Source organism: Phoca vitulina, unplaced genomic scaffold (genome assembly GCF_004348235.1).
Source record: "Phoca vitulina isolate PV1807 unplaced genomic scaffold, GSC_HSeal_1.0 scaffold38, whole genome shotgun sequence".
In the NCBI taxonomy this organism is placed as follows: domain Eukaryota; kingdom Metazoa; phylum Chordata; class Mammalia; order Carnivora; family Phocidae; genus Phoca; species Phoca vitulina.
The window spans coordinates 1,577,535-1,589,554 of record NW_022589741.1 but is presented as its reverse complement, the minus strand read 5'-3'; the positions used below and the strand labels follow the sequence as shown (position 1 = coordinate 1,589,554).

At 38.8% G+C, this 12,020-nt stretch overlaps 1 protein-coding gene across 11 annotated transcripts in view; it reads right to left on the bottom strand.

The window, feature by feature from the left end:
* DYNC2H1 (dynein cytoplasmic 2 heavy chain 1) overlaps nt 1-12,020 on the bottom strand; it is a 300,244-nt gene that overhangs the window by 30,060 nt on the left and 258,164 nt on the right. The window lies entirely within an intron of this gene.

Here is a 12,020-nt window from a genome sequence, read left to right as displayed (position 1 = left end):
AAAAATTTCAAAAGAGTTGTTGCCAGTAACAGATATGCATCTGTTCAAATTAATTAAAAATTAAAGTGTGGCTGATAATCAGATTTTTACTTAAAGTCTGAATTAATAAAATTAGTAAAAAGGGAAAAGCTTGTATAATACAAATGTTTTTATTAGTCCATGGGGGGGAAATCATCTTTTTGTCTGTTAAGCTTAAAGGCAGACTAAAACAAAGGCATATTTGATAAGATGAAGTTTAAATAACAAAGATTCTTTTAATATGTATATTGTCTTTGAACAGCAAACTTCACAGTAAACACAGTGAAGCACATTTTTTACAAATTACATTTCAACCTGTTTACAGCAGTTTATTCCTAACAGTCAAAACTGGGAAGCAAACAAGATTTCCTCCAGTAGGTGACAGATAAATACAATGAAGCAATGAACTATCAAGCCATGAAGAGACATGGAAGAACCTTAAATGCACATTACTAAGTTAAAGAAGCCATGAGAAATGGCTACATTACTACAGGATCCCAATAATATAAAAGGCGAGACTATGGAGACAGGAGGAAGACCAGTGGTTTGCCAGGGTAGGGGAGCGGGGGGTGAGGAGGCGGAGCACAGAGGATTTTGAGGGCAGTGAAACTTCTCTGTACGATGCTGTAATGATGAGTATGTATCGTTATATATTTGTCCAAACCCACAGACTATAAAATATCAAGAGCAAATCTGAAGGTCAACTGCAGACACTGGGTGATTATGACTGGTCAATATAGGTTCGTCCTTGGTTTAAAAAAAACAAAAACAAAAGTATCGTTCTGGTGAGTGATGTTGATGAGGAAGGTGATGCATGTGTGGGAGCAGGGGTGTATGGGAAATGTCTGTATCTTCACCTCAATTTTGTTGTAAACCTAAAACTGTTCTAAAACAGTAAAGGTTATTTTAAAAACATTTAAACTCGTTTTTAAGAATGGAAATAAAGACTTAAGTAGCACAATTTCTAATGATCAGCAATATGCATATATGGATTGGGCTTCCAGCAAAGTTGTAGGCATATTAGTTAAAAATATTTCTCAGTAAGTGTTTTTCTTTACTCCTGGCTATCAGCCACTTTCTTTTTAAAGGATTAGGTTGGAGACTGAACATAACACCTACATGCCTCTCCGATGATTATGACACCGCATACCTCTAATTCTTCAAATGATGTATAATAAATGTAATCAGGGAGTTAAGCAAAGAAAGGGTTGCACAAATTTTTGAACATTTCATGTGTGTGTGTGTGCGTGCACACACACACACACACAATTACAGAAGTAAAACTTCTAAACTGAATGAACCATAGAGATCATCTATTATAGTTCCCTTATTAGAATACAAATAAAACAATTTTTCTGGGGCACCTGGTGGCTCAGTCAGTTAAGCATCTGACTCTTGATTTCAGCTCAGGTCATCTCAGGTTGTGAGATTGAGCCCCATGTTGGGCTCCGTGCTGGGCATGGAGCCTGATTAAGATTCTCTCTCTCCCTCTGCACTTCCCCCAACCCTCTCTCTCTCCCCCTTCCTCTCTTAAAAATAAAAAAGAGATTTTTCCCAGGCAATACAGGATGGTTTAAAATCTGCAATATTTTATCAAACAACATGCTAGTGATGAAGCAGAATTTATGAATTCGAATGACATGCAAATGACATTCACTCACTTAGGAGCATTTACAGAAAGTAAGAGCTTATTATCTTGTTAGAGGAGATAAAACATGCACAAATAACTGTGATAAAAAGTATTAAATGGAGACAGTCTAAGATGGTGGCATAAGATCCTGAATTTACCTCCTCCCGTGGACATACGAAACCTGCATGTACCTATAGAATAATTCCTCCTGAAGAAGAGCTGGAAACTGACTGAAAGGCTCTGCACAACAAACAATAAACTATAAAGAGACCATACAGAAAGGGGAAGAAGAGATGGGAGACAAGGTAATGACAGGAACCTCATTCCCAATGTGAAGACCTGCAGTAGGGGGGGAATATCACTGAGGGGTCTTTCTCAGACTTGCCCACCCTGGGATACAGCAAGAAAACAGTGGTTTAAAGGGCAACTGGAGTAAGAGGGGAGGAAGACATTATCAACAAAATAAAGGTCATATATGGCAGACCCACAGCTAATATCATACTCAATGGTGAAAAGCTGAAAGCTTTTCCTCTAAGATCAGAAACAAAACAAGGAAGTCCACTCTTGCCACTTCTATGCAACACAGTACTAGAAGTCCTAGCCACAGCCATTAGGCATGAAAAAGAAATAAAAGGTATCCAAATTGGAACATAAGATGTGAAATTGTCACTATTTACAGACAACATGATTTATATAAAAACCCTAAAGACGCCACCCAAAACCTGTTAGAACTATAAATGAGTTAAGTAAAGTCACAGGATACAAAACTAACACCCAGAAATTTGTTGCATTTTTATAGTTAATAATAAATTGTAAGAGAAATTAATCCCACTTACAGTCATATATAAAAGAATAAAATACCTAGGAATAAATTTAACCAAGGAAGTAAAAGACCTGTACTCTGAAAACTGTAAGACATGATGAGAGAAACTAGTGGTAACACAAATAAATGAAAGATACACCATGCTCATGGATTAGAAGGATATTGTTACAAATGTTCATACTACCCAAAGCCATCTACAGATTCAATGCAATCCCTATCAAAATATGACAGTATTTTTTCACAGAACTAGAACAAATAATTCTAGAATTCGTAGAGAACCACCAAAGACCCTAAATAGCTAAAGCAATCTTGAGAAAAAAGAACAGAGCTGGAAGTATCACAATCCCACACTTCAAGATATACTACAAAGCTGTAGTAATCAAAACAGTACGGTACTGGCACAAATATAAACATATAGATCAATGGAACACAATAAAGAGCCCAGAAATAAACACATGCTCCATAGTCAATTAATGGACGAAGGAGACAAGAATACACAATGGGGAAAAGATCTCCTTAAGAAGCAGTGCTGGGAAAACTGGGCAGCTACCTGCAAAAGAATAAAACTGGACCACTTCTAACATCATATGTGAAAATAAATTCATAATGGATTAAGATTTGAATGTAAGATCTAAAACCACAAAACTCCTAGAAGAAAACACAGGCAAGAAGCTCTTAGCAATGTGTTTTTGGACCAGTCTCTTCAGGCAAGGTCAACAAAAGCTAAAATAAAGAAATGGAATTATATCAAATTAAAAAGCTAAGCACAGTGAAGGAAACCATCGACAAAATGAAAAGGCAGCCTACTGAAAGGGAAATCTGTGCAAACCACACATCTGATAAAGGGTTAATCTTCAAAATACATAAAAAACTTACATAACTTAATACAAAAGAAGAGATTAAAAAATGGGCAGAGAATTAAATAGACATTTTTTCCCAAATCAGACATACAGATGGTCAACACACACCTGAAAAAATGCTCGGCATCACTAATCATCAGGGAAATGAAAATCAAAACCATGATGAGATATCACCTCACACCTGTCAGAATGGCTAATATCAAGAAGACAAAAAGTAAGAAGTACAAGCGAGAATGTGGAGAAAATGAAACCCTCATGCACTGTTGGTGGGAATGCAAACTGGTACAACCACTATGGAAAATAGGATGGAGGTTCTTCAAAAAAATTTAAAATAGAAATACAGATAAGATCCAGCAATTCCATCTCTGGATATTTACGCAAAGAAAATGAAAACACCAATTTGAAGAGACAGATTCACCCTTATGTTCGTTGCTGCACTATTTATAGTAGCCAAGACACTGAAGCAGCCTAAGTGTCCTTCAAAAGATGAATGGATAAAGAAGATCTGGTGTGTGTACAACGACATATGACTCAGCCAATACAAAAGAATAAAATCTTGCCATTTGCAAAAACAATGGTGGACATAGAAGGTATTATGGTAAGTAAAACAAATCAGACAGAGGAAGACAAATAAAACAAAACAGAAACAGACTTACAGATAGAGGAAAGAAACTGCTTGGTTAACCACAGCAGAGAGGTTATGGAGGACAGGCAACAGTGGTAAAGACGTTTAAGAGGTATACGCTCAGAGTTATAAAATAAGTAACTCCTGGATGTGTATTGTACAGCTCAGAGAATATTGTCAATAATACTGCAATGACTTTGTATGGTGACAGATTGAAACTAGATTTATGGGAATCATTATGCAATATATAGTCATATTTGAATATATTATGTAATATATAGCAAGAAAAAAAACCAAGAGTTCAGTTCAGGTTCAATATTTGGCTAAGATCTATTATTTGCCTTCAACTTCTGGTAAGCCCAATAAATAGATGCCTACTTTTAAAAAGTCCTGGCATCCCACAAAAATTCTCACCAAAATACTAGCCAATAGGATCCAACAGTACATTAAAAGGATTATTCACCACAACCAAGTGGGATTTATTCCTGGGATGCAAGGTAGGTTCCACATCCGCAAATCAATCAATGTGATATAATACATTAATAAAAGAAAGAACAAGAACCATATATCTCTCAATATAACTCTCAATAGATGCAGAAAAAGCATTTGACGAAGCACAGCATCCTTTCTTGAGTAAAACTCTTCAGAGTATAGGGATAGAGGATACAGACCTCAATATCATAAAAGCCATCTATGAAAAACCCACAGCAAATATCACTCTCAATGGGGTAAAACTAAGAGCTCTCCCCCTAAGGTCAGGAACATGACAGGGATGTCCACTATCACCACTGCTATTCAACATAGCATTAGAAGTCCTAGCCACAGCAATCAGACAACAAAAAGAAATCCAAGGCATCCAAATCGGCAAAGAAGTCAAACCCTCACTCTTTGCAGATGATATGATACTTTATGTGGAAAACCCAAAAGACTCCACCCAAAAACTGCTAGAACTCATACAGGAATTCAGTAAAGTGGCAGGATATAAAATCAATGCACGGAAATCAGCTGTATTTCTATACACCAACAACAAGACAGAAGAAAGAGAAATTAAGGAGTCGATCCCATTTACAATTGCACCCAAAACCGTAAGATACCTAGGAATAAATCTAACCAAAGAGGCAAAGAATCTGTACTCAGAAAACTATAGAATACTCATGAAAGAAATTGAGGAAGACACGTTCCATGCTCATGGATTAGAAGAACAAATATCATGAAAATGTCAATACTACCTAGAGCAATCTACACATTTAATGCAATCCTGATCAAAATACTATCAACTTTTTTCAAAGAAATGGAACAAATAATCCTAAAATTTCTATGGAACCAGAAAAGACCCGAATAACCAGAGGAATGTTGAAAAAGAAAAGCAAAGCTGGTGGCATCACAATTCCGGACTTCCAGCTCTATTACAAAGCTGTCATCATCAAGACAGTATGGTACTGGCACAAAAACAGACACATAGATCAATGGAACAGAATAGAGAGCCCAGAAATGGACCCTCAACTCTATGGTCAACTCATCTTCGACAAAGCAGGAAAGACTGTCCAATGGAAAAAAGACAGTCTCTTCAACAAATGGTGTTGGGAAAATTGGACAGCCACATGCAGAAGAATGAAACTGGACCATTTCCTTACACTACACACAAAAATAGACTCAAAATGGATGAAAGACCTCAATGTGAGACAGGAGTCCATCAAAATCCTAAAGGAGAACACAGGCAGCAACCTCTTCGACCTCAGCCGCAGCAACTTCTTCCTAGAAACATTGCCAAAGGCAAGGGAAGCAAGGGCAAAAATGAACTATTGGGACTTCATCAAGATATAAAGCTTCTGCACAGCAAAAGAAACAGTCAACAAAACCAAAAGACAACCGACAGAATGGGAGAAGATATTTGCAAATGACATATCAGATAAAGGGCTAGTATCCAAAATCTATAAAGAACTTATCAAACTCAACACCCAAAGAACAAAGAATCCAATCAAGAAATGGGCTAAGACATGAAAAGACATTTCTCTAAAGAAGACATCCAAATGGCCAACAGACTCATGAAAAAGTGCTCAACATCGCTCGGCATCAGGGAAATCCAAATCAAAACCTCAATGAGATACCACCTCACACCAGTCAGAATGGCTAAAGTTAACAAGTCAGGAAACGACAGATGTTGGCGGGGATGCGGAGAAAGGGGAACCCTCCTACACTGTTGGTGGGAAGGCAAGCTGGTGCAGCCACTCTGGAAAACAGTATGGAGGTTCCTCAAAAAGTTGAAAATAGAGCTACCATATGACCCAGCAATTGCATTACTGGGTATTTACCCCAAAGATACAAATGTAGTGATCTAAAAGGGTACGTACACCCCAATGTTTATAGCAGCAATGTCTACAATAGCCAAACTATGAAAAGAGCCAAGATGTCCATCGACAGATGAATGGATAAAGAAGATGTGGTATATATATATACAATGGAATATTATGCAGCCATCAAAAAAAAACCCCACGAAATCCTGCCATTTGCAATGACGTGGATGGAACTGGAGGGTATTATGTCAATCAGAGAAAGACATGTGTCATATGATCTCACTGATATGAGGAATTCTTAATCTCCGGAAACAAACTGAGGGTTGCTGGAGTGGGGGGTGGGGTGGGAGGGATGGGGTGGCTGGGTGATGGGACATTGGGGAGGGTATGTGCTATTGTGAGCACTGTCAATTGTGTAAGACTGTTGAATCACAGAGCTGTACCTCTGAAACAAATAATACACTATATGTTAAAAAAAAAATAGTAGAAATGGAAAGATGAAGGGGGGGAAATCGGAGGGGGAGACGAACCATGAGAGACTATGGACTCCGAGAAACAAACTGAGGGTTTTAGAGGGGCGGGGGTGGGGGGATGGGTTAGCCTCGTGATGGGTATTAAAGAGGGCACGTATTGAATGGAGCACTGGGTGTTATATGCAAGCAATGAATCATGGAACACTACATCAAAAACTAATGATGTAATGTATGGTGACTAATATAATTAAAAAAAAAAAAAGTCCTGGCATCGCAGAAATGAACATCAGTATTTGTTTTTTTTAACATATACATTACATCGTGATGTCATGTTATGTACAATCTCTATGATGTACATCACTAGGATGCACATGTGGAACTAGCAGGATGTTGTATGTCAATTATATTTCAATTTTTAAAAAAAGGTATTAAGTGGAAAGCCAGAAAAGAAATGAAAAATGTTTCATGAGAATTCTACTCCTATATGAACCAATATATACAGAATTTTGAAGTAAAAGGCTTTTCCCTGAAAAATTTTATATCTAGTTAACTTACCTTTAATTTGTGAATACAACTAGGTATCACTTTTTTATAGGCTAGAGTTCAGAAAATAAATACACAACTGTACCTTTTCTTTTAAACATTACTCAAAAATGTTCTTCAACTGATTTTTTATCAGTCAAAACTAAGATTTTTAAGGATGTAGAAGTCAGATGCCAAAGCTATTAGTTATCAGTAATGAAATCAGTTAAATATAGAATTACATCTATATCATTACTGTAACAAAATTAAATTCATATAATAAACTTTTTAAGATGAACTCAAAGGGCAAAAGAAAAGCATCACAGGCAAAAAATCCACTGCAAGTGTTCATACACATTTATGAAATATATCATGTATCTTAGAAAAGGAAGCTGAACTTCCATCTCTGATCAAAATGAGAAAAAATATAAGAATTCAATATTTTATAAGGCAGCATCACAGATCACTGGGGAATGGAAAAAATATTCAATAAATGGTGGGGAAAAATAGTTTCATATTTGAATTTTATTTTATCCAATCTGACAATTTTTAGTTGGAGACTTTGAAAATATGTATGTTTGTAAAAATGTTACTTAATAATTTTTTAGGAAAAAGTGAGCTTTCAATTGCCATATCCTGTACAAGAAAATTTTAGGGTTCAAGGCTGAGCAAAATAGAATTCAATGAGCAAGATTACAGCTTCAATTTGTTTTTAACTTTTTTAAAAGATTTTATTTATTTTTTATTTGAGAGAGAGATGAGCACATGTGCAGGGGGTGTAGAGGGAGAGGGAAAATCTTAAGCAGGCTCCACAACCAACACGGAGCCTGACGTGGGGCTGATCCCACAACCCCGAGATCATGACCTGACCCCAAATCAAAAGGTGGATGCTTAACAGACTAAGCCACCGAGGTGCCCCTTCAATTTGTTTTTAGATGAAACCTGAAAGTTGCGTTTTAAGTGAAAATAGAAAGATCAGAAAATTTATTTTTTACCATAATCATGCCTTGGTAAGATTATTTTTAATGACAAATATTCTAGTCATACGTGATAAACATAAAATTCACTGTGATTTCATTTATGAATAATGTTCCTGGCTGATTATGTGGTTGAAATTAAGGCAATTGTTATTCTTTAAATGGATGAATTTAGGGGAAAAACTGGGTAAAACAGTTCTCTACCGATATCTAAACAGCACTGTTGGGCCTCCATGAACAGTTTTTGATACATGCATTAAAAATAATGAAATTTAAAGAAGATACCGTGAAGGCCTCCCGGCAACCACACGGAAGCCCGTGGCCCGCCATGCAGGTGCCCCAGCTCTAGTCTCCAGACTCCCTCACTTTTTATCCTGTACGGAAGCGAAGCCCATTCGTCTCTCAGATTCTACACATGCTGGTTCCTATGCTGAGACTTTTCTCTCTGGCATGTTCCTGGTTTGCTTCCTCACTCAAGTCTCTGTTTAAATATCACCTCCTAAGAGAGGCCTTACCTGCCCATCATACCAAAGCGATACCCTCTCCGACCCACTCACTTTCTAGCTCCCTTAATTAAACATCAATTTTCTTTCTAGCATCCTAATACTAATTAGAAATAAAGTTCAGTTCAGCTTCAATATTTGGCTAAGATCTATTATTTGCCTTCACCTTCTGGTAAGCCCAATAAATAGATGCCTACTTTTAAAAAGTACTGGCATCCCAGAAATGAACAACATCAATATTTGTAAAGCACAGATGTTACTACCCTATCTAGTAAGTGTAACAATGTTACTAATGCCAACCAGGTGTGACATTAATATTTAGTTTATTTACGATCATATATAGATGGGCATTTTATATGCCACTTGGAGTAAAAAGAACCCCTATCTGTTCTATAGGTTGAAATTCTTAGACTAAAGGATATATATGTACTTGTTATTGCAAGAGTAAAATTTTTAAAATAATGACTGTGAAATTGTTCATATTATGTGAAAAAATGAAATTTACAGTTCAGTAAGTAGAGAAACAGGTCAATAATACACATCTCAAGAGAGAATGCAATAGCTAGATAGGTGTAAGGAATAATGTTAGAAGCATTTTAGTAAAAAAAATATATAAATAAATCTTAACTAATACAAAGTATAATATGCCGATTTGGCTATGGTGAAATCCAGATCTTTATAAAACTGACATACTTGCATTTGCAACATGAAATAAAACAACACTGAAGAACAAAATTTACTTGTAGGTTGGTTAGTGCTCTCTAACCGGGAGTCCTTCAAGGGGAAGTCCTAGTCGGACTACTATCTTGAGAGAATAAAATAACAATGGCTATCAACTTCGCCATTCTAAAATTTCTCAAGGAGGAAAAATCTCTGATATCATTTACCAAAATATCTAATGTGGGTCATCTTCAATTCAAACATAAAAACAAGATGGAAAAAAAAATTTTATCTAGCATATATTTATTTTCTCACTTTTAAAATTTCAGAAACAATAGACATTAAAAGAATACTTGTTTAGAAAAAAACTTTGAGATTTTAAAAACCCACAGAGGTTAAAAAAAGCTTCACAAATCACAGATATAGATTAGCAATCATCTTCAGGACATTTAGTAAAAAAGTGGTTTCTTGAGACTCACTTAAGGTGAGGCTCTCATGTTCAAGGCAAAGTACTTCGCTGGGCTATCTCCACTGGACGCACAGGTCGGGGTTAGCAGCAGCATCGCCGAGTCCGCTTCAGTGCTCCGTGCAACCACAGCCAGATGAGCCCACAGCCCAGAGTCCCTCCACCCGGTGCGCAGGGGAGTGCTCTCCTCGCCTGCGGAGCCATCCAGGTGCAAGGAGCTCAGGACACAGGGGCCCCGACGGAAGGCACGGAACCGACGGTGAGGGGAGCCAGGACCGCGTGGTCCAGTTACACTGACCATGGAACCACGTGGCGAGGGCTTTCGGGGACTCAGGATGGTTCACGACCTCCCCGGCCAGACTCTGACTACAGCAGGAAAACCGGGGACACGTTTGCTAGAAACGGCAGGTGGCCAGGCGGAGCAGGGGGAGAGTGGAGGCCCGCGGCCGGGAAACCACAGGGACCAGCCAGCCACCGTCGGCGGGCTTGGCCTGCAGCGGGGCTGACCAGCGGACTGGCCCCCGGGCCTGGCCCTTTGGGAGCGCGCGCATGGAAGGAACCCCCACGGCTGGTGGCCCCAGGGCTGTCATGATGTCATCACAATACCATTTGCATTGCGGTGTCCCCGCCCCCTTTCCACGCAGCTGGGACGATGGGACCATGGCGGATGGGAGCATGCACCAAGGCTGAAGGGAGGAAGCCAGGGCGGGTATAGACGGGGTGTGACAATGAGCACTTGGGAGAGGGGAGACCACAGAGACCCCTAAACCCACGACGCAGCAGCCGGAGGGCTGCTACCACCCACGGCTGAGGCCGCTCCTCCTTCTGCGGGCTGGAGCCTTCCCTCGGGGAGCACCAGGCTGGGGACGGAGTCCACCGGCCCCAGGACACTTGCACTGCTCTTCTGCGGCCCAAGCCAAGGCTGCAGGACACAGACAACCCCGTGCAGCTGTGTCCTTCCCCAACTAACAAGCGGACGCCCTGGCCAGGGGGAAGCGGCTGTGTGCACCCAGGGGAGCCCTGAGAACACGAGCACCCCCACGGCTGGTCTCCGGCGGGGACCACAGCCCATCTGCTAGAACCTGCTGATTCTGCAGGAACCCTCGCGTGTCCGCTCACAGTCTGTGCACGCTTTCCACGGTAAAGAGGCTCTTACTATGGCACGCCCGGCGCTGCCGAAATTGGTATGCATGTGATAAAAGTGAGATGCAGATAAAAATTCAGGGAAGATTTTGTTATCTTGAAAGCCAGTTATGTTGCTATATTGTCACTTTTCTAGAACCAAGATTTTTCTTCTGCAGGCAGTACAAATAGCACGGTTTATAGGATCGCTTCCATAAAACTGCGGATCATCACAGACCACAGACTACCACTTAGTATTCCAAACGTGCGAGACAGTTGAACACAGGCAGAATTTATCAGCTAACAGTGTGGAGAAATTACTGTCCCCGTACAAAATGTAACTCCTAAAATCTCGTTAATACTGCTATAGCAACAGCTCTGTTTTACTGGGTAATATTTGGTTATGTACCCTAAGTTCATTCTATGATAGTGACAACACAGTTTAAAGCTTGGCTGTATGTTAATCTTAAATCTCAGGATTTGGGCCAAGATATATTTTTTTCACAAAATTCCAATATGAATCTATTTATTTGTTTATTATCTATTTCCTTAACTAAATATAGAGATTCCTCTTGTTAGGAATTCATGATTTCCTCATTACTGTGTACTTCCAGCACTTAGAATAGTGGTGGCACAAAACAGAAGCAAAAGAAGGAAAGAAAAAGAGAGAGAGAGAAAGAAAGAAAGAGAATATGAATTAAAAAGATGCATAACATACAACTTCTAGCTGAGTACAGTATATAAAAATAGGGATGCTAGAAGTTTTAGACCTCATACAGACTGCTTTTTCAATTCTGTTTATATGTTTTCCTATGCATAATTTTACCGAGTGCCTACTATGGGTAAAACACTGTACTAAGGACTGTGAGAGTTACTAAAAGGAGTTAGGAAAATAAAGACTTTTCTAGGAATGCAAAGTACTGCAGAACCTTCCAAAGTAGAGTAAGATACCTCAGAAAAAAAAATGAAAAATTAAAAAATATGATTGCTTTTAATATTTAGGATCTTAAGAGAAAACAAATCTTCAAATGTTCGATTGTAGAGTAA